This window comes from Anas acuta, chromosome 9 (assembly GCF_963932015.1).
Source record: "Anas acuta chromosome 9, bAnaAcu1.1, whole genome shotgun sequence".
NCBI classification, from domain to species: Eukaryota; Metazoa; Chordata; class Aves; order Anseriformes; family Anatidae; genus Anas; species Anas acuta.
Window position 1 is genome coordinate 25,322,793 of NC_088987.1, and position 27,999 is coordinate 25,350,791.

General features: G+C 41.5%; 1 protein-coding gene and 1 pseudogene across 2 annotated transcripts in view; both read right to left on the reverse strand.

Annotated features, from left to right (window-relative positions):
• Positions 1-14,119, reverse strand: part of PLSCR1 (phospholipid scramblase 1) — a 35,082-nt gene extending 20,963 nt beyond the window's left edge. Inside the window, exon 1 of one of the 2 annotated variants that reach the window (XM_068692260.1) lies at positions 14,053-14,119. The gene's annotated coding sequence lies outside the window, so the exon portion shown is untranslated. The remainder of the gene's footprint in view (positions 1-14,052) is intronic. The other variant, XM_068692256.1, reaches the window with a different exon arrangement.
• LOC137861155 (phospholipid scramblase 2-like) lies at positions 23-27,978 on the reverse strand (annotated as a pseudogene).
• Between the last annotated feature and the right edge of the window lie 21 nt (positions 27,979-27,999).

Sequence of the window (27,999 nt, forward strand, 5' to 3'; positions counted from 1 at the left end):
TACAAAAACAGAATCTAGAAAATAAAGCTATTTATAGAGTTTATAGAAATATAATTACAAGCACAAGATATATATTTTTCATACTCTCACGGGAGCTCTGCAACCCACTGGAAAGCTGGGTGGTTTATTTCCTTCATTCTAAATAAAAAGTTCTGGGTTTCACTTCCACACTCCTGTTTGCTGCAGGTTATCACCAATAATGCTCAAAATACATGAAATCCTAAGAAAACAAAAAGCAAACAAAATCAGCATTTTTAAAATCTGGTTCTTAGTTTGTGGTTATTTTGCAAGATATTCAAAGCACCTTCCCCTCAGAAACTTCGGATGATGAGAAGCAGCTGGGGGTACCCCTCTCCAGCCCCTATCCCTGGGTGTCATGTAGAGGTAAAAGGATATCCACAGAGAGAGAAAGAAGTGGTGAAAGCTGCAGATGGAAACTATTCAGAAACTATGCAGATGGAAACTAGATGGAAACTAAAATTATCACTAACGTAAATTATACTTCCTTAGGATTTCCATCCTGTCTTCCTTCAGCCTGACTCAGTCTCTTCAATTTCACCTCAAGCTGGAATCTATCATAATTGCCATTATCTTTAGTTTACAGGAGAGGAGGGGGGAAAAGCACACCTTCTGTGCCTGGAGTCCTCATTTGTACTCACTACTCTTCACGTACATCATAGCACCTGAACACACACAGCTAAAGAAAACCTGGTTCATGAGCTGGGCTGTAAAAACTGGTGAGAATTTTCCAAACGCAGATGCTGTGTATGTACCTTTCTTCTCCCTCTTGAGCCCTGCCAACATGGAAACAGTGCACTTTTGAAGTGAACTGTTCTGGCTTTGGTTGAGTCTCTTGGCTATTGCTGATCTGCACTTTTCTGGTCTCACCATCCACATAAACATGCTCACCTCTAAAGAGTCTGTAAAGTAGTCTTCCTTTTATAGGATTTCTCAATTTTAACACACATGAAGCCGTTCTTAAATACAGTTAGCACTTCATGTAGTCTAAAATAAGATTATCTGAAATGCTTCTTTGTTGCACTCCCTCCAGGGTTAGCTTTACGCACAGGAAGTCCACAACAAATCCTCACTCACTTTGAGAAGCTCAGAGTCAAACTCTACCAAGCACAGTTTGAATGCTCAGATGAAGAAGTCAGTTCATATTCGAGGATTAGTGAACTACAGACTTACGATAAGAAAGCAAGCGCCAATCATGACTGCTTTAATTTTTACATCAAGGTCCATTGGGAATGCAACTCCAAAGTTATCTGCGTCTGTAAATGCTTCTTTCAAAAATCCAATCCACTGCTTAGAAATCTTCCCAATGGTAGAAATCTCATCCAAAGTCTTCACCTGGTTTAATAAACAAAAAAAAAAAGCAGCAACAATTCCATCATTTACAATATTCCCAAATTATTTTCATTATAGATCTAATTGAAAGCTTTAAATTGTGTTACTTAAATTAATGCAGTCACTGAATGCAGCCATTTGTATAGAAAAACAACCCTGACTATCAGAAAGTCAGTCTGAATTAAGATATCTAATTCTAAATCTGACTGCAATGTTCAATGTTTTAACAGTACTGGAGGACAGCTACTGCATGCAAGCATGCACACATTCCATTGGGAATGTTGTCTTTTAGCCAAGAGAGGGAATTAGTTTCTCCTCCCATACCTCAGGAATGGCTCAAGTGAAAAATCAAACAAATTACATTCTCCTGTTCCAAAGCAGAGGTTAACACTTTTCCTGAAATTGTACCCTGTGTTCTGAATAGCGTGAAAGACTAATCCACAAAATAAAATCATACTAAATTTGCTTTAGCAGTGATCCACAACATCACTTTAAACAATGCAGTAGACTAGTGTCTACTAGTTAATCTGTATGAAAATACTGATGCATCAATACCTTATTTTTAAACGGAAGTTGTAATTCTTCACTCATTCTAGTTAAAGTTTCAGCTATAAATAATGTCCATTTACTTGTTACTGAATTATTATTACATGATTGAATGGGTGGTTGCAGAAGGTCATTTTAATAAACAGCTGATACAACAGAAAATAACTTTTTTTGTTGCTAGGAACTAACATAATGGATTCAAAAGATTTTGCATTAAATATATCCATTACAAATCCATCTGATTCCTTGTGTGCAATCACAGATCACTGATGATTGGCCTTAAGATGCCATTTCTGGAAATTTAGCTGGCTTACTTAGAATGATCTAGAGAAGTGAATTTATTGTATTAGCATTAAAATATTATGTTCTCCTTACTTAATACATACAGCTGACTGATAGTAAGTGAAGCAACAAACTATTGTCAAATTATCTGAAAGAAGATATACACAAACAATTTTTGCATTGCATACCTCAAAATTAACATCCTTACAACAGGTGCAGACAACACACGGGCCACTAATTTTCAGTACATCCATTCTTCTCTCATCTTGAATAGTGAACTTGGGTAGGCAGGGATGCCAGTTCTGGACAACATAACCAACTGGTGTTCCTGGAGGTGCTTGAATTTCTAACTTCACAGGAGAAAGAAATCCCCCCATGTGAAGCAGTTCATGCTTTGATATGTTTGTTAGACAAAAACCCACACTAACACACAGACCAAGCACAGTTTATTTTTCCACAACAATCCAGTGAAAAATTCCAATGAAGCTGCAATTGTTTTAAGAAAACTACAGAACCGCAAATCCAAATGCAACTTCTGCCGTCACTGAAAGCAGAAACATACTCCTAAGGCTATAGAACATACAAGCTATATGTCTGCAGTGGAATGATTTAAGTCTAGTAAAGAAAATACTCTGGACATCCTGAAAGCATTCAGTGAATACCTCGCAGAAAGCAGCTACTACAAACTCATCAGTAAAAGCTCTGAGTAAACTCAGATTTGAAGCCTCAGAAGTTGCAACATCCCATAATTATTAACATGAAAAACAAAATCATCCCATATACTGAGGGAACAACTCACCTCCTGTAAGCAGCAGGGGAAACAATCTGGCGAACACCTCAGGGGTCTCTGCAGTGTTATCACCTCACGACCCAGATTGTCCATAACCCGTATGGTGAAAGGTCGTGATGGCCCACAGAAGTTCCTTGTACAGCAGTCAGTGTCCTCTACCGCAAAGTATATCCTTTGCCCCAATGTATTCTTGATTTCATATTTGTTGTTTGATTCAAATCCAAGGAAAACTGAAAAATAGTAAGGAATTAACAGTTTTGTTAGGTGTGTATGTGTGAAAAACAGTAAGAAAAGCCACCATGCTACTTCTACACTGCTGTTTGGGAAGGTCTCATTTGGAATCTGTCAGGCAGCTACTGGCAAAGGGCCCTCAAGCAGGCCAGCCCCACAGAGAAGTTCAGTGAGGACAAGCCATCATGAACACGGCAACATAGAAAGAACACAGAAATGTCTATCAGCTCTCCTCCCACCAGACATGGGCACCCACTGCCAGAGCGAGCACTGCCACTCTAAGTCACGCAGCATGGAAGGTTCCTAGGGAAGAGCTGAAGGTGTGAAAATTAGGAAGGATTTTAAGTTTAGTGGTGAAGCAAGAAAAGGGATCCAGAGGGCATGAATATGTTCAGAATGAGAAAGCCACGAAAAGGCCTCACAGTCAAGATTTAAAGCAGCACAAATAGAAAATAGCAAGAACTAGGGCTGAAATTTTGATTAATTTCTCCAACAAATAGAAGTTCCCTTGAAATATTATGGAAAGCAAAAGCAGCAGCATTAGGTGTCCGCTAAGATGGAAGGTCCATTTCATTTATTCTGTTTGAAATACACTGATAACACAACTTTGATATTCTTAAAGTGAACAGAATGACAGGAGCAGAAGGAAAGTAGTTCAATAAACTAGAAGAGCAAGACTGCCTGGAAATGGAATTGGAGCAGCATGCCAGCCAAATGACTTAGATGGGGCAAGAGGAGACATAAAAAGATCTTTAAGTAGTAAAGAGAGGAAAGCTGCAATCATGAATGAATAGCATGGGAGATTAGTGATTTCAGCTACAACTGGTTACAAAGATTACTCAGCAGATACACAGCATTGCTGTGTATCTTTTAAGCTACAGAACCAGTTTAAAATCTTTTTCTACCCTCCTGTTTTCTTCTTCCCTCCTCTCCTCCACAAGTTCTGTGTGAATTAAGACAGATAAGAGGCAGGAAAGAGAGAGGGAACAATCCATGAAAGGATCTATTTTAAACAAGTAGCATCAAAGAAAGTCTATACTTTAGAGTTTTGGGGACTCTTAGATTTAAATATTTTCTCTGTGATAAACACTTTTCACTTACCCTCAAGAAGTTCGGTTTGCTGATGAATTAATATCTGGTCAATCTGTTCATGGTTGAAAAATGAAACAAAATAAACAGTTAATAAGAGAAATCTAGTTTTAAGAAGCATTGTTGTTTTTTTTTCAGAATGCAGATTTATGGAGCAATACATTGCCTAGAGACTGATTGTCTACTAGCAAAGCTGTGGACATGGCTCACGTCCTCCCTGTCCTGTCCTCTGTCAGTAGAGGAGAACAGTGTTTCAGAGCACCACAGAAGATGGTGCTGTACCCAAGCTGGTCTGGTTACAAGCACACAGGACGAACGTGCCTGTGATCCTTTCAGGACGTAGTGTATCTCAGCATTGCTACAGAGGCTAACAAATCCTTGAACACCACACATCCCAGATAGCTACGTCAGGAATTTGTACAGAGAAAAGCAGGAGTCACTAGCATGAAATTCAGAAATTTTAGAGCAGAAGCTCAGCTCTGAATGAAACTCAGGAAGCTTTTTTCCCCCCTTTAGAGCAATTTGCAAAACTGGCAATATATTGGTATTAAGTCCCAGTAATAAGACAAACCATGCTTTTACGGTACAAGATTTTATCCTGCAACATGGGAGCAACTCTCATTTTGCTAATGAACATTCTCTAAGTTTGTGAAGCTTGACTAGTGTCTGAGAAAGCATCACACAGAAAAGAAAGCACCTCTAAGGTGCTACCGGTACCCACATTATACGTATCTGTTCTAAACACCTTGCCAAATCACATTACTTCTCATGAACAGTAGCTTTAGAAACAGGAAAGACGTATAATACATCCAAGCCCCCTGCCCTTCAGCATCTCACTTGGAAGGAGCACAGGTACCCCACAATGTACTCTGGCCGTAACAGGCACCTCCACATTCAAAAGTGCATTACTCACATTAAAAAAGGCCTTACTTAGCAGCCCAAAAGACAGATGCAACAAAGGCAGGTGTGTTCTTTAGCTTTCCCACAGATGTAGGCTGCTTCTCAGGTGACCACCTGTTCCCTGGGGAAGGAGGAAGGCCGCAGGTACCTGTGTGAGGTATTCCAGCCCAGGAGGGCAGTTGGGAAGAGGAGGAGGGATGGGCATCCAGATTGTCCCGTCCTTAGCAATGGGCTGGTTCTGGATGGGTTGACCACCCAGACCAGGTGGGCCTCCCATGGGCTGTGCCTGGAAACCATAAGGCCCTGCTCTGGCACCACCTAAGCATAAGGAGAGATACAGTTAGGAAGCTTAGGTCTTGCTGCACCATGGATCTTCAAAAAGACTTGTTTACTTTTCTGAAGCATGAAGATCCTCAGACCCAAGGAAGTCATGATGGATGGGGATGTTCTAATCCCTCCAGACAAAAACAAGTTAAATAAACAAATATGTTACTCTTGTATATAGTAGAAATTTTATTCACACAAAAATTAAAAAAGAAATAATCCTATTTATTTATAAGTAAAGATGACACAATACATTACAATACAGGAAAAGTATTTGCTCAACTGACAACTTGTAAATACCAGACGAATTTTAAGACAGAGTTTTCCTAGAATACACCTTCTACTTACATGATAAGAAATGTCCTTTCTGCAAAATTCACCTCCAGCTTAAAACTAAATGAGTGGGATCGAAAACCTGTACATTCCCGCTTGTTGAATTCAGGGGATTCTCACCCAAAACTCACAACTCCCTCATGCAGGAGGTGCACACCAAAGGAAAAAGCCCCAGGGCCTACCAGGGCCAAGGCAGCGCTTTCCAAGCCGCACTCCTGCAGCAGGCCCGGCATGTAAGCGCCCAGCCCTGCAGATGGTGCCCGCAGCACGGAGCAGCCCTGGGCCCCTGCAGCTGGGTCAGCTGATGCTGCTGATACTGGAAGTTATGAAACAGGAACTGTAAATCTTCCCTACCCAGTAGACCTTCAATCAGATGCAGAGGAATTTTGTTTCTGTGTGCTTCCGAGTAAAATACAAGTAGGAACCACCACAAATACTTTTGTAGAGCTGTACAAAGACAACTAATTTGAGATGCTGACTCATAGATTTACCTTTAGCGCCAATGTTTCATACTACATTACAAAACATGGGCTATTACATGTGGAAGATGATGCTGTGGCCATAAGTCAGGTGATGAACAGCGGCTTAAAGCTTGTAGCCAGCAGGAACACTCACCTCTGGTGAGGAACCACGCTTATGTAACACTCCCTCGTACATCTGAGCACAGGCCTTGCACACATACTGACTACCATTGTGCAAGTGTATGTGCCCAATTATTTGGAACAAAAATATGATCCCCTGACCTTTGTAGTACAGGTAGCACATGCTCATTCCTTGCTGAAATCTAGCAAACTTGCAGAACTCAGATTTCCTTGCTACAAGACACACAAGATTTAACTTATATAGAACACAGAAACCTAAGCCAAACATTTTGCACTTTATCCATAACATACGCTCTGAGAGCTTGTTAGATACTGCTTATTGTGATTTGGTTCTTCAGAAGACAGTTAGATGCCAGGACATGAGAAACTATTTACAAGTGCTGTGTTTTGAATACAGAACATAAGAGAAAAAGTGGAAAGGAAATGAAAGTGTACGTGCAAAGTACAGCAAAAGGGTAGGAAAAAGGAATGGGATCCACATGACCAGGAGAACTGTGAAAGGAAAACAATTATTCAGTTCTGGATTTCTGAAGAAAAATAAACTAACACTTCAATTTAAAAAAAACTCATCAATAGCAAGAAGCTGTCATACATTGGTTGCTTTGCACCAGTGACACCTCCCTAACAAACTCCAACTGGTGACCTGTGAGGAAGAACATCCAGCATTTTAAACTTCTGCTACTGGCACTGCTCAGCACACACTAACACCAAGAAAAGAGTAAGACTTTCAGCAAAATAGAAGTTACCAAAAACTCTACAGAATTAATATTAGAAAAGTAAATCAAAGATGGCTGCTCTGGTGAAACCTCCTGCTCCCCATTTCCTAACAAAATAGCAGATCTGTAGCCAAGCGACATACCCTGGAAATTCCCAGGTGCATACTGCGGGTTGCCATAGGGGACCTGATTTCCCTGTGCCTAGCCAACATTTGCAAATCCAGGTGCTGATGCAGGGTTATGTGCTAGAAGAATGCAACACATATTTTGAGTATTGCTCATTTCCTCCTACACATAGGGGGAAAGATCCCCAAGCTGCTGCCTTCTTCAAAGTAGATACATAAAAATTAAGCTATTTTCTGAATAGCAAAAACTATATAATAAGCTTATATTTTATGCAAAATATGTGTATTAAAGCAGAGTATGACTTAAAAGAGTTCTGGCCCTTAAAGTGCAGAAAAACAGACAGGCATTACACTTGATGTCATGCTATCACAGAACCATTTCAGCCTGAAGGGATCTCTGGAAATCACCTAAAGCCCAGCCAAGCAGGGTCAGCTCACTTGCTGTCTGGATCAGAAGGGCCTTGTTCATTTATATTCACAAGAAGGCTCTAATGCAAAGAACTAGCAGCAAACTGACAGGCTGCACTCCTGTACAGAACAGACTGGTTAATGAGCCATTCTTCACTACATAAAACATTTTCTCCCAAGTTCTTCTAGCCTGTAACATGCTAATTCGTCACCAGCTGGCTCAGAGTTATGGATTAAGTAACAAGGTCAGCTTGTAAGAAGAAGTAGCCTGCATTTCAATATGATTAATTTATTTATTTTTTACTTAACCTCAGAAATTAAGATTTTAAAATGTAAGCTGTATACTTTGTAAATTATTCAATTTTAAAATTTAAATCATTCAAACATCTATCATAAATTAGGCAAACTTATACCTAAGCTAATATTGCTTGAACATTCCTGAAGAAACCCTATTATCTTTGATATGACAAAAGACAACATTTGGTTTATATTTTACTCACCTTCCATTGCCGTGGATCTGCTTATAACTGCTCTGTAAAACAAAATGTATGTTTATTATTTTTGAATGAATTACTTTTGCGTGGTATTACGCAGTTTTAAATTAGTGATCAAAGATATCTGCATGTCTAAATTATATGGGACAGATGAATTATAAATACAAGCTAACATAACTTTAAATATCTCAGTTTCCTTCTAGGTTAAGCTTCTACTGCAAATTAATCTGAATTATCTTTACCTGCTGCATTCATGCTTTGTGTATCCTGAAATCATCCTCAACTCAGCGGAAAGCATCAGGTTGTACAGTTATTTCACTGGACTGCAGGACTACATTGTGCAACTATCCAAAACCACTGGCCAACTCATATGAACAAACGGAACAGTAATTTCAGGGCAACTGGTTTCATTATTGATGTGGACTACAAAACCTGCTTGCGTAAAACCTGCAGCAGCTGTGACACCTGCCACCTACTCAGCTGATGCTATTCCACTTTTGAAGCAGTACTACCAAGTATCACATATAATTTATTTATTTATTTTTGTCTCCACACATAAGAGGTAGGCTTGCACAGGCAAATGGGTATCCACAGCAGAATGCCAGGAGAAAAAGTTTGTCTTTTTCTTTCTACTCTTCCAGGGTCTCCAGAGTTTAAAAAAAAAAAAAAAAAAAAAAAAAAAAAAAAACAGTAAAACCTAGTAATATATTTTGTCTGCTACAGTTCATCCAATTATTTCAGTCCAGCAAACATGCTCATCTAACGCTGGGAGTTAAACTGAAACTGAAAACAGTTCCTTTCATGCTTCTGACTCCCAGAAGCATCCTGTATCCAAGAGGATGAATGGTTGTGGGATGATATGGCACCCAGCTCACTTGCCAGCTTACACACATCCTTGTCGTTTAATAATTAATTTTAAAAGTGTTCTTTTTTAATATACTTTTTCTTCTGTACTAGCATACCTTACTAACAAAAACATCACACTGTTACATGTATTTTGATTCTAGTCTCGTATGAATAACGTTTTAAAAAACAGTAATATGAAGTTATTTGATATTATGCATCTAATCTAAAAAGGAAAAAAAACCTGAAAGAACACATTCAAAGTATGTAACTTAAACCTTGTTCTTGCTGTTGATAATCTAGTGTGACACGTTTAATTTACATCCATATTAAAATATGGTGATAAAACTTCCGGCTTTTAGGAATACGCAAATTCAAGATGATTTAAAAAAATGTTATTTTAACTAGCAAAAGATCAGTTTATCAGTTTACACTGTGAGTACATTCCATGTACTTGAATTTCAGTGAAACATTAAGAATTACAACTGAACCCTTTCATAAATGGCAAATAGGAACAGAATCATGAGTTATTTTACAGCCATACATACATTCCTTTGTGCAATATATGATTCAGAAAATGTTGAAATGTGCTCTACAGATAGCAAAGCAATAAAGATTTTACAGAGCTCGATCCCCATTTCATCTAACAAGATGCTAAAGAGATATTTTTTTCAATAGCATGATCTTTTCTTCTATTGCTTTTTATCAACTCCTACGGCTTTTGATTCAGCCACCAAGATTAACACAACACTGTCAGTCATACCTTCCTTTTCATCCAACTAGTTTAAAAAGATTGTGAAACAAACAAACAAAAAAAATGAAGTACCAAAGGAACAAAAATTCGTTTTTCTCTGCCATTCTATAACACAATTTATTGTTCAGCAACCTTCTTACATACAGGGAAATTTCTAACTAGTGAAGAAAATGTAGCAACAGGCAAAAGACAATTGCTCCATTGAAAAAAATGTCTTGGTTCCTAGCTGCCTCAGTTACACTGAGCAATGTAAGATCTGTGATTCAAAGTCTACGCCTTCATTTTGGTTTAATAAAGAGCTTTACATACTGCTGTGTGGTACTAGCTCTAGTAGCAGTTTTTAAATAAATATAGGCAGCAACCACTGAAACATATTTACTGAGCAGAGAAAAGTAAAAGTACGTTGGTAATACAAAAGAAGGAAGAATGCTAATTCTTTGTAATGGAGATAAAATTCCACAGACTTAAAAGTTACAGCAAATACCCATCACTGAATTTTTTGGTTTATACCAATATACCAACAAAAATAGTAGCTGCATGAATCCCTTGTGCTGTGCTGGCCACATGCAGCAACCTGCATTCAGGACATAAATCCAGAGCAAGATGCACTGCAGGCAGTAGCCTGGCTCATGTCCCAGCAGCAGAAACTGCGTATCTTTGCATACATTTCCTGAAAAGCCTAAAGGCCTGAAGGAACCTGGTGGTCCAAATGACCTTTAAGCCTTCCCAACCTAAATTATGCTATGATTATAAGGGTCCTTCAAATGCCATGGTACCACGTGAGGCACCCACACACATCCCCATGGGAGGGCAGGCAACGAGAGGACCTGGCTGGGGCTCCAGCACTGCTGGGGCTATTCTGGGCCTGGGTTAGGGAAGGGAACACATGCCAGGAAAAGCCTCACCACTCTGTTCAAGCTTTGTCCTGTTTTGGCTAAGATTCCCATTGTAACTTATAGCTCTGGCCTCACAGGAGATATAAATATATAAATATCCTCCCCCTGCCAGAGGAGTTATGTTTCTTGGTTCAACTTTATCCAGGCAAAAGCAGAAGCCACCTCCCTGGCAGGAAGCAAGTAGCAGGAAAACCGAGAGCACTTCTCACAAAGCAGCTGCCCCAGTAGCAGCCCTTAGGAAATGCCATCCCTGGACCACCTGGCTGCCAGCCGCCCCCCCCCCAGAACAGCCAGCACCGCCACCTCAGTGTCAAAAGTGAGTGACAGGGCCCAGCCACCCCACAAACAGACCGCTCCTTCGGGGGCCCACAGCAGTGCACTGCAGGGACACCAGCCCCAAGCCCCACACGTGCCTCAGCACTTGCGAGATGAAGGGGCACAGGAGGCCTCACTCTCAATACCTCAAGCGCTGCGCCGTCTAGGTCAGTGCCATCCATCCTCATCCACACCCTTGGGGAGCTCCCAGGCTCTTCCCTCTGCTCTCAGAGCTCACACTAAAGTGCTGCAACAGCCCAAAGGCAGCACACACCCAACCTTCCTTTCCTGCAGTGTTACTCTAACAGGCACAGAAGCAGCCTTCAGCTGCACCCACATGCGGAACACAGCAGCTTTCCCTCCCCAGGAGGTCTCAGCCCAAGTACCTAAGGGTCAGCCAAAACCTGCTAGAAAAGCAACTAAGGAAATGAAGGTTCTGAACAAAATCAGAATAAAACAGTTCCAGTTCAGAGAACAATAAAAAGGGAACAGCCTGAGACTGTTTGCTCCTTCTCAATGGACAGAAGAACACCCATGGTTCATTTTCTGGTTTTAAGAACTGCATCGCACAGCTTCTCATTTTCCAAATCTCACTTATCCTGATGAATGTCTGTAGCTAGGCTGCAACTAATTTAGAGACATCTTAATTCACTTAACTGCAGAGCTTCTGCTTTTTATCTGGAAAATAATACCGGCTTCATTCATGACCACCACTTTCATTTCTTACCCTGCTGCGTAAGATACTGCCATGAGCACACTAACACAAGCCCCCAAGTGACATCATGCACAGCATCACCTAAATACCAAAACAAGCCCTTTCTGAGAAGGTTTAGGATTTGAAAAACAGAATGCTGAATACCTGTAAAGCACACATTAGTTCACCCTAAGTAGCTCTGTGGTACTTTTTTAGAATCATAGAATCATAGAATCATAGAATATCCTGAGTTGGAAGGGACCCTTAAGGATCATCAAGTCCAACTCTTGACACTGCACAGGTCTACCCAAGTTCAGACCATGTGACTAAGCGCACAGTCCAATCTCTTCTTAAATTCAGTCAGGCTCGGTGCAGTGACCACTTCCCTGGGGAGCCTGTTCCAGTGTGCAACCACCCTCTCTGTGAAGAACCCCTGTCTGATGTCCAGCCTAAACTTCCCCTGCCTCAGCTTAACTCCATTCCCGCGGGTCCTGTCGCTGGTGTTAATGGAGAAAAGGTCTCCTGCCTCTCGACACCCCCTTACGAGGAAGTTGTAGACTGCGATGAGGTCTCCCCTCAGCCTCCTCTTCTCCAGGCTGAACAGGCCCAGTGCCCTCAGCCGTTCCTCGTACGTCTTCCCCTCCAGGCCTTTCACCATCTTCGTAGCCCTCCTCTGGACACTCTCCAACAGTTTCATGTCCTTTTTATACTGTGGTGCCCAGAACTGCACACAGTACTCGAGGTGAGGCCGCACCAGCGCAGAGTAGAGCGGGACAATCACCTCCCTCGACCTACTAGCGATGCCGTGCTTGATGCACCCCAGGACACGGTTGGCCCTCCTGGCTGCCAGGGCACACTGCCGGCTCATATTCAACTTGCTGTCTACCACGACCCCCAGATCCCTCTCTTCTAGGCTGCTCTCCAGCGTCTCATCGCCCAGTCTGTACATGCAGCCAGGGTTTCCCCGTCCCAGGTGCAGGACCCGGCACTTGCTCTTATTGAACTTCATGCGGTTGGCGATCGCCCAGCTCTCCAACCTATCCAGATCCCTCTGCAAGGCCTTTCCACCCTCATTCGAGTCCACAACTCCTCCAAGTTTGGTGTCATCAGCAAACATGCTCAAAATGCCTTCTATTCCTACATCCAGATCGTTTATAAAAATATTGAAAAGTACCGGCCCTAAAATGGAGCCTTGAGGGACCCCACTGGTGACCGCCCGCCAGCCTGATGCAGCCCCATTCACCATAACCCTTTGGGCCCTGCCCGTTAGCCAATTGCTCACCCATCGTATGATGTTTTTATTTAGCTGTATGCTGGACATTTTGTCCAGTAGGATCCTATGGGAAACCGTGTCAAAAGCCTTGCTGAAGTCCAAAAAAATCACATCAGCTTGTTTCCCTTGGTCCACCATACGGGTGATCTTATCATAAAAGGAAATCAGGTTAGTTAGGCAGGACCTACCCTTCACAAACCCATGCTGGCTGGGACCAATGACTGCTTTGTCCCCCAGGTGCGCCTCAATACGTTCGAGAACCATCTTCTCCATGATTTTACCAGGCACTGATGTGAGACTGACAGGCCTGTAATTGCTAGGGTCTTCTTTCTGACCCTTCTTGAAAATCGGCACAACATTTGCCAGCTTCCAGTCTACCAGGACCTCTCCAGACTCCCAGGATCGTTGAAAAATAATTGAGAGAGGTTCCGCGATGACGTCCGCCAGCTCCTTCAGCACCCGGGGATGAATCCCATCCGGACCCATGGATTTGTAGGGATCCAGGTGGAGTAGCAGATCCCGCACACGTTCAGGGTCGGTTGGGAGTTTGTCATCCCCACCGTCCCGGTCCTCCAGCTCGGGGCACCCTGGGTCCCGAAGCCCATCATCGGCATTGAAGACATTGATCACCACGTCCGACTAACCATACCCTGGATTTAAGTCCCAACTCCAGAAACACAGCATGCTTAAAAAAAACCATCCGGGTGATGGAATTAAAAGCTGTTTCCCGTTCAAGATACCGGAACAGCCCGTCCAGAAGGCAGGGCGCAGCGAGCAGCCTGGCCCTCGCGGACCCCAATCCTAACGGCCCGCGGCGCCAACAGCGGGGCAGAGCCGTGCCGAGCCGAGCCCAAGCGGCCATCAGCAAGACGTCTCCGAAACCCCCTCCCCATAATTTGGGAGCAGGAGGGGTGCTTCGCCACCTCTAACAACTAGCTACCGCAAAAGAGAAGCATTTTGTCACTCATTGCGCGATCCCCGAATAGCCAAACGTGCCCCCCCCCGACCATTCCCGTCCCTATGGCAAAAGCCCACAAACCTTACAGAAGCCCCTGGAACAAACCCCACGCGGTGGGCACACGCTCACCTCCCCAGCAGACCCCACCCGCTCCCGCACTAGTCCCTGCTCCCCTCCTCGTCGCCGCGGCGCAGCACCCGACCCTGCTCGGCCCTACCCGGCCCCCCGCAGCGGGGCGGGAGCGGGCGGGGAGCGCCACCGCCTCCGGGGCGGGCAGGGGCGGAGAGGGAGCAGGGCCTGGCCGCGGTGTCGCGCTCGTGCGTCAGGGGCAGCCCCCCGGCAGCCCCCGGCAGCCCCCGCCTGGCCTCGGCGCTCTCCTGGTGGCGGAACGGAACGGCAGTGTTTATAGAAGTGAAGCGCCGCTGCAGTTCCAGAAGATTTTCTTGCGAAGGCAGATTAAGGTGGCAGCAGCTCTCCGGGCTTAACTCAAACAACACGTGCTCTGAAATTAAGGAGGCTTGGCTCTCCGGCCCTGCCTGTGTAGGTGTTGGCTTCTACATGCGGATCGAATGCTTACTCACAGTCAGCTACAAGCCTAAAAAGCGTCTCCTAGGCTTCCTACGGTGTTAACAAGATCACGTCCTGCCAACGCATTTTCCAGTAATACCTAAATACTCAGCAAAGACAGCTGATGTCTCGTAAATACACATCACAATGGGAAAAAAAAAATCACTAATACACTTGAATAGTGCCTACCCTGAAAACTATTTCTGAAAAGTTTCCTGAAAACATATGATATATATATATATAGGTTTTGTTTGTATTTTATTTTATTTGTATTTATTTATTTCTATTTTATTTATGATAACCTTGCCTTTGGTTCATTCTAATGCCTGACACTACTGTAGTACTTACCAACAGAATGGCACTAGTTGGAGAAATAATGGATGGTGCCAGGGATTCATAATGCTTGAGGAAACGCTGTTTTTAAGTCTGAAATGGTCCAAAGTTTATAAAAAGTCTCTTGTCTCTTTTTAAAGCTGTTTTATTTCAAGAACGTTTACCTCTGGATAGCTTACCCAAAAATGAGTCTTACAAAGAGGCAGCTTCATGATGCATACTCCAGACACAGAACATGATTGCGAGAAATATGGTAAGGAAAGGGGGCCCGTATTATATTAGGCCAAGAAAGACAGAGAACACTTTAACTTCAAAACTGCCTGTATACGAACAGATTTTGTGGGTGGAACAAAATTTACTGTACTTTCCTGTTTCCATGTAAAGTCTGTGGAGCCACACAGACTTTAATCTGTTAATAGCCCATCCATCAGTGATGAAGGAGAGCTGCTGGTGGTCCCTCACGTAAGAGCACCTGGAGTTTGGGACCCAAAGGCCTACAATACTATATATGTTGTATATATATTATATATAATTTTTATATTTTATATATTATAAAATTATTTTATACATGTTATCTATATAAATATTTCATCAAAAGTGTCCCATTTGTTGGTGGATCAGGTCAGACTGAGACAGGAAAGTGTTAAATCCTTCACTTACAGCTCAGCTTTTTACTGGAAAAGCTGCATTATCACCAAACATATTACAAGTATTTTCAGGTTAAAGATTATTAAAAGGTGCAGTGAACATAAATGTCACCTAGATAAACCATAGATATATTTAAGTGAAATGCCTAATTTTATAAGGGTCATTGTAGATTTACGCAATGCTTATCAACAATAATCACGTTATATTTCAGTGTTACAGATAAACTAGTAAAACATATTGCAGAGGATCAGCTTGCAGAGACATTTCTTTACAAGCCATTTAAGATTTACATGGAAGTCCTATTGTTTACAAATGTGTAAGTCTGTTTTTACCGTAATGGATTGTTATTTACATATTAATGACATCTTAATATTTAAATTCCATTTTTTTTCTAACATGTTACAGAGAATAACAAAATATTTTCCTAAGCTTTTAATCTAATACTGAAATATCCTACTAGTTACTTTAATGTTTTTGATTCCCAGGTCATTTGATGAACATTATAAATTTAAATTGAACTTTTTTTTTTAATATTATTTTAATAAAAGTATTAGGGACTTTTAGGATCTTCTAAACTGTTTTTATTGTTGAAAGTCATTTGGGAGACTGGGTATTATTACATGTATAGTGTGTACAGGTGGAGGTAAAAAATAATGAGATAATAAAAATAATAAAAACCACTCCTACAAAACATAGCTGTCAAAAAAGTTAGAAAAAATATATCAGGCTGAGAAAGCATATTGCTTACTTAATTTCTTGAATGCCTGGAAGCAATCTTGTTATCATCAAGTGAAATAGTGGAAGACCTTTAACTGAAATATAAAGTATTTCACTTAATGAAATCCCAGTCTTCTCAGATTAGTTTTCACACAGTTTTGAAACAACAGACATTTCCTCTTAGTGACTGTTAGCTTTACACAAAATTTCTGTGTATAGACCTTTACTCACAGATAATTCAGTTAAAAAATACTTAATATGTATCAACAAGTAGAAGGTGCTTTAAATTCCAGTCTTTTTATCTGAATCATAGTTTTTGTAATATGATTCAAAAGCATTTTTTGCAGTGTGTGAAGATACAAGCCAAGGCATTAAGGTGGCTATGGAGCAGTTGGCAGCTAGGCCTCAACTACAGCAACATGAGGTTGCTCAGCCTGCACATCTCCATTCCAAGCCACCATCTTGTCTCTGGGCCTCTTGAGAGAGTCTGAACCTCCCCTTTGTGACAGAGGGTGTTATGGCGCTCCTGGAGAGGATTTTTGGTTTTGGTTCATCCAAGAGGGATCCAGTCCGTGCTGCTCCAGTGGTGTGACCTGAGACAGCTGTGCTATGCACACCATGGTGTGGTTTGCTACAAAAACAGTGCTGATGGAGCTGCTCAGTCTCCCTGATACCATCAGAGCTGGCCCAGGATGTCAATGCTAAGTATTTGAAAACTTGCATACATCTGGAAAAGTTGAAAGAACTTTTTCAGATTGCAGCAAAGTCAACCTTGTAGTAAAACTCTGCAGTAAGGAGCACTATCCATTTGGTGAGCAACTCCCCTGCCTGTCCCAGCTCTGACTCCTTGAGCCAGAGCCCCACACATGAGCAGTGCCAGGGCAAGAAATGCTTGTTCAGACTTCAGCCTGAAAAAGACCATGGAGCTACCACCTTACTCAGATAAGGAGATAATGAGGAGATGGAAAGCAAAGAAAGCAAAGAAGAAGAAGAAGAAGAAGAAATCTACCAAATTACACCTTAGAGAAAGGTTTTGCAAAAATCAACAGTTTATAAAAAAAAAAAGAAAAGGGGGGAATTGTGGGAATAGAAATGTTGTTTTTGCAGAGTTACGTTGTTTAGAAGGAGGGAATGTGGTACTGAGATATGCTTACAGTGATAAGAAAATTTAACAGGCCGGCAACTGAAGGCCATGCATTGTTTGTGAAGCATCAGATAGATTGTGAACCTGGATTACCCACTCAGTGGGGAAACAGGGGAGGGTCCTGCCATCAAAAGGTATATAAACTGTGTTTTGGAACTAGTAGATGCGCTCTCTCCTGCTTGTGGGGTGCCCGCCATTGCAATCGCGAATAAATTACTACTTCACTGAGATCCTCGCCTGAGCCTAAGTTATTGGCTACGGAGTGTTTCTCACAGTGTATTATACTAGTATTCTTTTCTAATGGAAATGAAATAATTGCAATTAGCTCAGTTCAGCCCAGAAATTTAAATTCTATTGCCTAGCAAACATGGCTGTTCGATGTAGGTATGAACATTATTTCTTACATGATGATCTTTGTCTTGTCAAGGAGAGTAGAGTTAGCACTGTATCTCTTCCTCTCAGGCATTTTTCAGTAGTGTTATATATGGAGTAGTAATTTGTGTCGAGAAAATGGTTGGTATTAATAAAGAAGGGGGAGATTTAGGAATGTGGCCATGGGGTTTGGAAAACCCCATGATTGAGATAACATTAGACTCTTAAGGAAGAGGCCATCAGGAATGTAAAAGAGTTTAGAGGGAACAAAGAAGGGTGATTCAGGAGACTCCATGCAGTCTGGGGTTTCTTGTTCTCCAGCTGGTTCTCTTGTTCTCCAGCCGTTAAGGCATGGATGTTTCTGGGTGTTTGCTGTTGTTGTTACATTCAAAGTTGTTTGACCAATGAAAAGTGTTTTTGAAAAGAACTGCTGTGGAGAGAAGGGTATAAGAGGGGAGCCTGCCCTCAAGAAAAAAAAAAAAAAAAAAAAAAAAAAAGGCAGCGCGATAAAGTTACATCAGTAAAGAAGCAGGAAAAAGAAGTGAAGAGGAACAGTCTGGGAGAATGGAGACCAAGATGGGAACAGGCACTTTGATCGCCTCATGAAGATAGGTTCGGCCAGACTCAGCAAACCGCTCAGAGAAGCTCGTACAGAAAGTCACTGGAAATAGGCGGCACTGGAGCTGGAGCCTGAGAGAAGTGGACCTGTGCACACAACTGCCTCTCGCTGGTAAGCAGTTGCGCATTATGGGGAATCATACGTCCTTAGGAACAAAGATTGTCCTGGTAGCCTTACAGCTCATTCTCCTTCTTAACAATCGGACAGTTTATGAACCTGAAATATGGGACCAAACTGAGGTCAAGGTGTGGGACTCTGCAACTAAAAACGACAAGGTTGCAGTGGGATTGCTCGGCACCTGGCGAGCAGTCTCTGAGGCCTTAAAGAGCCGTGTGGAGCCACAATCACAAACGTGTGGCTTGCCAGATAGTGAGGGAGCTGCGGGCTCCTTTACTGATCCGACTGCTACGCCATCGGCCCCTCTGCTGCTACAGCCATCGAAGGCTTTTGCTGTTCCCTGCTGACCTGGACGTGCCTTTTGACCCAGGCCTATTGGCCTTGACAAGGAGACAACTTAAAGCAAGACATTGTTCAAAAGGAATGGAAAATGGAGACTGTTACGTTATGGAACTTAAAGGATTGTTTACTTGGTTACCTATCCTGATTGTATGTATGTATAGGCATACTTGGGTTATTATGTAAAGCGATGTTCTGTATACATGTATTTAGAATGTTTGATGTGTGTGTGTGCATGTTGGTAGAGTGTAGACTCCCCGCACACCCAGCGCTGTTTACTTGCCTTTTATGCCTTTTATACCTTTTTATATCTTTTATACCTTTTAGAAACACTTGTTTTATAAATATTACAAAATTCAGATTGAATTCAGACCTCATTTATAACAGTAGGAAGAAACCTAATCACCTGCAGGGGCAGAAGAAGTATGCTGTGTTTCATACAACACAATGTAAATCATCAGTCTTTGCGGTATCAAATAATACCCAAATTGTTTTCATATCTAACTGGAGTCATTGGTGTCACAACTGGCAGTCAGTGTTTGCCTGCCAGTGATCACACAGAGCCTCTTTATTTGTTCCAGTTAGCAAATTTAATAATTGCCTTAAACATTTGGGACAGAGATTGGAATTGCTTCAAAAGAAGTGAGAAGGGGACTGTGCTCCTATTAAACTACTCTTTAGGTTTATCACGCTTAACTGAAAAGAAACACTATTTGCAGGTTCTTGACCCCATTTTTGATGTACGTTGCATATGTTCATCATGCTCAGAATCTCACTTACTAGTGCTTCAGTCTCTCTGGTACTTTGTTGGATCCTGTGTTACCCAACCATGACAATGAGACATCAACCATGTCGATGAAACGTGACTAATACCCAACAACCTGACTAATAATACCCAACATACATGACTAACAATACCCAACAACCACTAGTGTCAGAGGTGACATACATGTAGTAAAAGGCAGTTTAAATCTAAACTTTTTTTCTTTTTAATAGATAAATTGCTATTATTATTTCTTTGATGTGGAACTGGGGCAAATGGATCCCATCACAAAAACAGCTGACAGGCAGAGAAATGAGCCGACATCTCCCAAGTCCCCGTTGTGTTCTCTTTTTGTCTCAATGAATAGGCCTTCCCTAAGATAATAAAAGCTGTATTCATGAAGCCAGAAGAGGCAGCTAACACGTTATCTCTGTATTAAATATTTGTGTCTGTGGTAACAGGACTGTTGACTTATCTGATTTCATTTAGTGATGTCAGGTTAGCCATCATGCCTGTAGTCTTAACAAATTACTTTTACATTCTTCTTAGAGGAGCAAAATGGGTGAAAATGGAATTAGTATTGTTGTATTTTTGTTAAATCAGCATCTTGATGAGAGGGTTTTATGCTTAAGAATTCCAAATCACACAAAGCAGTGGTCTGGACCACACCTACTGACCTGCGGCATGTTTCCTCAGGCTGGCACTGATAATCATCTAAACAGGAAAAGCAATTCCCAGAGTGAATGGACATCCATTGTTATCCATCTTTTCTCAAGTTGGTTATGGGGGGGGGGGGGGGGGGGGGGGGGGGGAACAACAATGGAACAGCAGTTCCAATACAACAAACTTGATTTAGCTACTAAATGTTTTTGTGCCAAACCCATTTCTTATGCTGAGGAAGGAGCTGATAAAGTTTTACTGCAGACAGTCAGACACATTTTTGAATGTCAGCACTGAAATACAAACCAGTATAAGCTGCTTTAGAGTAAGAAACCAGGGTATAGAGAGGAAAAGAACAACTCAACAAAGAAATACGCCATTACAGTTTGGAACATTTAGGATTAACTTGGATACCACAAATTTAAAACGCAGCTTGTGTAAATCCTGTTTTCCACTAAAGAAAAACTCTTACTGCAAATAGATATTATGGGCACTGTTTTCATAGTCATGATTTTTTCCTAAAAAGCATAAGTAATACAAGCTTAAGTAATATATCAAGAAAGCCAGCTGCAGCCAGATCCCCACGCCTCACCCCGCAGGCAGGCAATGCAGCTCCACATGTTAAAGCGTGTGCTCTGAATTTCCAGGCAATTTAAATTGTCCAGAGTTGTTTTAAGCTTTTTGCACATGCCAAGGTCATTTAACCCTTGTCCCAGGCAACCTCCAACCTCACAGCTGCAACGCAATGCCCATATCCCTGCTCACTGCCCTCCCTGCAGCATGACCCCACCACCAGCAAGGAGCATGCAGGGGCCATGCTGGCCAAATGCCTCCAGATCTGACATTGCTAAGGTGTACAAGCATGGAATTGTGGCCACTCAGTTACGTTGGGACACCTGAGGCCTTGAATTGTTGTCTATCTCCTTTTTTGAAAGCTACATGAAATGGCACAAAGGGGCAGCTGTGTGCAAATCCCCTCACTCCCCAGCCCACCTCTGTTCCAGCACAGCAAAGAATATCTCAAAGCACCCTGCCCACACCTGCTTTCATTTACAGTTACTAGTCTTTTGGATCCTTGCATTGTTTTTGAATTCGGTATTATGAAAAATATGATGCCCTTTACATCACTGTCCTTAACCTTGCACCCTTATCTCTGTCAGGGAGATCCTAAAGGAAGGTGAAACCACAAATGGGGTTGGTTTCTGATTGCTCTGTAAAATACACTGGCACTTGCTTCTTTTTATCAACCCAAGGATGAATGTTGCAATACCTAAACGCATAACCAGGCTAAGCACAAGATGTTATTAAAACCAATAAAGTCCAAGTCAAAGATTTATTTCATAAGTGATTCATCTGATAAGAATGTACTGAGGTCACTGAGGACTTCATTTGTTAAGAAGATAGTTAAGTTGTAAAGATAGAAGGGCCACTTGATCTGAAAGGGTTTATGATACGAACTTGTAGTTAAGGTCAGTTAAGAACCCAGGACCAGGTACAGCTGCTCACAGAAAGCTGGGAAGTGCAGGGAGGTCTGGAAGCTGGAAAGGGAAATAAGGAAATACATAAGGCAAATGGAGCAGATTTACATCAGACATAAAGCCTGTTAAGTCCCAGATACCAATGTCAATTACAATAAACTCTCTTACCTCATATAGATTGCCTTGGAAGTAGAATTTCACATGAAGAAATTGCTCATCAAAGCAGAAAACTCACTCTCAGGCCGGGACCATTCGTTAGAAATCCTGAGCGCAGTTTTCATGGGATTCAAATTTAGCCCTAGTAGTTCTTGAACTAAAATTGCCAGATTTGTCACTCACAGCTCTGGCTTGGTCTCTCACATGGCATTATAAATTGTATTTGCCAGCCAGTTCCTGATTCAACTGTCGAACATAATTGAGCTGCTGGCTGCCAGTGATGGAGGAGATGCCCTCTCCTAACTATGTCTGAATGCAGCCTCCATGCCCGTGCCAGGACAGGTTCTGTTGGGAGCTCCCTGCAGAAAGCTACTGGTGCTTCCTGCTGCAAGGAGGTCTGCAGGTGCTGCTGGAGGAGGTTTGGTGCCCTGCAGCCTGACGCAGGAAAGGGGCCCCCCTCTCCTGCTGGAGACAGCATTTTGCTGTCATCATCAGAGACTTACAGTCTCTGTGGGTGAGGTGGGATGAGCCAGTCCACAAGTCCATGCAGGTAGGCCCTGCAGATTTCTGGAACCAAATACACTCTTTAGGCAGACCTTCAATATTCAGATCTGGAGGAATTTAGCCAGTGCCTACACCCACTTCTGCAGGTTTTCTTAAGACATTTTTTCCTTCTTTTATAATCTTCTCTCAGTGATATTCTGAAGTCTAAAGTAACAGAGCATTATTGCTTGAACAGATCAACAGTGCATTAGAAAACTAACTACACCAAGCAGACATTTATTCTGTAATGAAGGTTCACCATATTTTTTCCAATGAGCTTAGATTTATACAGACATGATTAAACTGAACACTTAGTTGAAAGAGTTTATTTATCTTGCTAGGAATATTTTATTCTCCCTGCACCCTCCTCCGCCTCCTTCCCGTTCTGTTCCCATGATAGCCTCACTCTTTCCTGAAAGTTACCTTATAGTTTTGCAGTGATTCATCTGGGTCAGGTTCTTCCTCTTTCCTAACTTCACAATCATTTGACCTTTCACTGACATCATGACAATGGTCTTATGGTGGTGACAGCTCAACTATAAAATGCATTGTTCCTAAAATGAGCCAAATCTGGTCCTTACAAGAGTAGACTGAACAAAGGACTCAAAGCGCTTGAGACAAAGTATTTTGAGGCTGCTTTTGCAAGCAGGTTAATATGAAGTCAGGTCACACCTATGCCTATTTTTTCCCCCAGCCATATAACCACACCTTCTTATGCTAACAGTCTCACACCTGGTCTGAGTGTGGAAGTTGTGTGAATATGACCATAGGAGGAGATAATTTTTTGTGCTGGAAAAAAAAAAAAAAAATCAAGGTAAAATTGCTACGTGCCACTGGTTCCAACTATTGCTGCTAAAAGCAAACAATTTTAGCTTACAAAAGGCTTTTATGGATCAGGGACAACTTTAGGTGTAACACCAGCACGTTTAACGTCAGCTTATCAGCCTGGTGTTCTGTTTCTGAACAAAGTTTGTGCCAGAAGACACACCCTGTCTGTTTACACAGGCACTGCTCTCTGCAGTCAGTTTTCCAAGCCCTGTTTTTTTTTTCTGGTCTCTTGGCCTCACATTATTTTCCTGAATTGTTAAGGTTTCTCCGTCACACGCTGCTTGCTGTTAGCAAAACCAGAAGAAAACACCTGTTCAAGGTCTCCTTAAAGCACAGTACCACTGTGCTTTTAATTATGTGAGCACAGGTCTGATAGTACAATTATGACAAATGTCCATGTGGATCGAGGGCATTGGGAATGATGTGTTGTGCAGATCATCAAAAATAAAAGGTGTCTCTAATTTTCTATTAGACTATATTAAGAAATCAAAGGAATCAAACTGTGGTACCGCATTGACTTCGCTGGGACAACATCCACAGCACAGGTGTCACAAGGATGTCACAAGGATGAAAGACACTGTGCACCACAAGTTCCTGTTGGGCTTTCACTTTTCTGGTGCATTATCTTGCTGGCCTTGACAGTCTGCAGCGATAAGGACTGTGATAAAGCTGTCCGATAGGCAACCATTTAATGTATTAGTGTATTTGCTAAATTATTAATTCAATTAATAACCTGATTGTTCTGCATCCCACTAAACTCGTTGTCTTTATCTATCTGTTGCACTGTTAGGGCATTGGAGTGATGCCATTCCCACATGGTGGGCTCAATTATTTTAAGTGGAAATGTTCCAGAACAAAATAAATATCAGAACAAAACAGTTCTAAGCTCTGAGGAGTTTAAAGTGCACATCTGGTTCTTGATTCAAATACATTTTAAAAATCCCCTTGCATCACAAACACTAATGTTGTCTAACCCTAGCCCTATGTTGGAGGAAAACTTACAGTTCCAGGTGGGGTATTGCTGCCTTGGTGCTGAGCAATGCTGAAGGTTAGGGAAGGCATTACTTGTGGCTCTTACCGAGTTCCCAGATACTCAACTCAGATACTACAACTACATGAAAGTAGAGATAGGACAAAAGGTGGAAAAAAAAATCAAAAAACATTTTTTTTCACTTCTATTCTATACACTCAGCAAGCTGTCTGTATAATAGTAAAAAAATCCCTCCTGAAAATGAAAGGAAATAGGATTACTTTTTTTAAAATAAAACAGTATTTTGTCACTTTGAATTCTTCTATTGTATTCAGAAGTAGTAATAAAAAAAAAAGCTTGAAACATTCAATTGAATTCTAAAAATGCATGCTGTGGGAATATAAATGTTGTTTTTGCAGAAGCAACAATACAGATGGACGGTTTTACCTCAGGGGTTTACAGGGCCACCTATTTATTTGGGCAAGTTCTAGAACAGATTTTGGAGCAATTCCAACCTCCTGAGGAGGTGTTACTGTTACAAATATGTGGATGATCTTTTATTGTCAGGACAGGAGAAAACAGTTGTGAAGGAAGCTACTAACAAGCTATCTAACTTTCTGGGAAAGTAGGGCTTGGGAGTATTGAAAAATAAATTACAATATGGAGAAAGAGAAGTCAGGTATTTAAGGCATCTAATGTCTGAAGGAAAACAAAGAATAAATGCAGAGAGGATTCAGGGAATTGTTGAAAATTAAGAAATTAAGAAAGAACTAAAAAGTTTTAAAAGAAAGATTTTTTTAAGGAATGAAGTCTGAAGGAAAATGGATACTCCCTGATGGGAGAGAAATGCTGAATAAAGTGATAATGAGGCAAATATTAACTGTTTTACATCAGAAGAGTCATTGGGAGGTGCAAGCAATGTGTGATAAGAAAGTATGTCTGTGTAGGAATATACACTTTAGGGAAGAACATATGCAGAGGATGTACCATATGTCAAAAGGTAAATAAAAAGGTCTTCTGTAACCCATCTAGAGGGGGACAAGAGCCAGGGATTTGACCTTTCCAAAGTATACAGGTAAACTTTACTGAGTTACTTGTTTGTCCTAATTGACCACGTGACTGGATGGGTGTAAAGCTTTACTGCAAGGGTTAAAGCAGGCCTTAGAGATTGAGTGGGATTTTCACAGCCCCTGGCACCCCTCCTCTTCTGGGAAGGTGGAGAGAATGAACCAGACATTAAAGAAGCAATTAACTAAATTAGTGTTAGAAACCCAACTTCCTTGGGTAAAATGCTTACTCCTACAGGTTCAAACAGCACCAAGAAAGGATATTGGAATTTCACCATATGGGATGCTGTTCAGATTGCCCTATCTGGGCAGAAGGGATGAGATACCACAATTCAAAACAAGAGAGTTTTCTTAATAACTGTATTCTGGAGTTGTCCTCTTCTTTGTCATCTCTCAGGACCTGTGGGTTGTTGGCTCAAACCCCACCTTTGGAATTCCCCATTCACCACCATCACCCAGGAAACCGGGTCCTGGTTTGGACCTGGAAAGAGTCAACTCCGGCCTGAATGGGAAGGACAATTACTAACCACTGAAACAGCCGTAAGAACTGTGCAAAAAGGTTGGACTCACTATACTCGAGTGAAGGCATCCGTTGACGCTAGTACCTGGGAAGCTGTTCCTACGAAAGACTTGTTGGAAGTTGAAATTGAAGAGAAAAATCTCATAGTGGACTCTGAGCAAGATAAGAGCTTACAATTGTAAACTAACCTTTTATTTTCACAGGTAACTAACGACTGTGACTTGTGATTGAGAGAAAGAACAGACCTATAGTGAATTGCAGTGCTCCCAAGGGGGGGGGTTGTTATAGTAGTAGTGTACATCTTACTTTTTGTATCAATAATTATTTGGAAACCTAAGGTTTAAAAATAATGACAGGGAAAAATTGATTACTAATTTTGTTTTTAGTGATTCTAGGCCTCAGAGAAGGCCTTGGTCAACTGGCAACTTGGAAAAGGCATGACCAGAAAATAGCAAAAACGGGATACCCCATCAAAATATGGGTGACTGTGACAGAGGGTTATGTACCACAAGCCGTCATGTTTGATGTTTGTGAGGTGTTAGCTTGTGGATTGGGTTAATTATATCTATTATAATCAGCAGAGATTCATCAATTATACCAGGGGTGCGATAAGAGAAATCACTGAACAACTAGATGCTGTCAGCAAAACGGCTTGGGAAAACAGGATAGCATTAGATATGATGCTTGCGGAGAAGGGTGGTGTATGCGTGATGCTGGGCAACCGTTGTTGTATTTTCATCCCTAACAATACTGCCCCGGATGGCACAGTAACAAAAGCATTGCAAGGGCTTACCACCCTTGCCAATGAATTGGCAGAAAATTCAGGAGTAGACACTTCCATCACAGGATGGTTGGAATCTTGGTTTGGTAAATGGAAAGGGATGGTAATGTCTATATTTACATCTTTGATCGTAGTAGATCGTAGGAGTTTTGACAGCCATTGGTTGTTGCATTATCCCCTGTGTAAGGGGACTTGTCCAGAGGTTAATTGAAACCACATTTCTGAAACAAATGACCATGGATCCACCACCCTACTCAGATAAAATGATGATATTAGAGAAAATGGAGAGCAAAGAAAGTGAAGAAGAGGAAGATATTTACCAAATTACACTTAAAAAAATAAAAATAAAGAGTTTAAAAAGAGTTTTTGCAAAAATCAACGGTGTATAAAAAAAGGAAAAGGGAGGAATTGTGGGAATATAAATGTTTTTGCAGAGTTACATTGTTTAGAAGGAAGGAATGTGGTATTGAGATATGCTTGCAGTGATAAGAAAGCTCAACAAACAACCTTGTAAAATGCAGACAACCGGACTCCTTAGAGCAATTAGAAAATCACGGTGTTAAGTCAGATAAGTGAAGGAATATTACCACTTTAAACAGTAAAAGTGTCAAAAGAAATTTGAAATTTAACAGGCCAGCAACTGAAGGCCGTGCATTGTCTGTGAAGCATCAGATAGATTGTGAACCTGGATTACTCACTCAGTGGGGAAACAGGGGAAAGTCCTGTTGTCAAAAAGTATATAAACTGTGTTTTGGAACTAGTAGATGCGCTCTCCTGCTTGTGGGGCGCCCGCTATTGCAATCGCGAATAAATTACTACTTCACTGAGATCCTTGCCTGAGCCTAAGTTATTGGCTACAGAGTGTTTCTCACAATGCAGCATATGAAGCATTTCTAGAAATGATCCTTAGTTTGATCCCAGCCTGCATTTCTTATTTCAGTCCTTTATAGCCCTTTTATCAGGGGCATAATCATTAAAGATGGCTGTACAAAATGATTCCTGATGGCAAAATATAATTCTTCATTGGGCATAAAATGAGACATGGGTAGAAAGGTAACACATTTATTAGAATTATCAAAAAATTCCCCAAGATTCTGTGAGCAATTCATGAACAACTGGGAAAATACTTATGTAGCAACACTGAAACTTACCATATACACACCAACATTTTCTTTCTCACCTGAAACAAACAAACAAACAAAAGACAAAGAAAAGAAAACACAAAGGTATCCAGGTTCATTTCTATCTAGAAAGGAGTATTTCTGTGTAGAGCAATGGCTACCAGTGGTACCTTGGGGTTTTTATTTTAATACAAAACAACTGTGCTGTAAGTAGAGCACTTACCTGATGTGGTCAGCATGGAGTAAAAAGGCCCTGCCAGTAATATCTGAGGGTGGAAACATGCATTGAGCTAACATGTCCTGTTGAAATGACTTGTGGGATTTTTTTTCCCC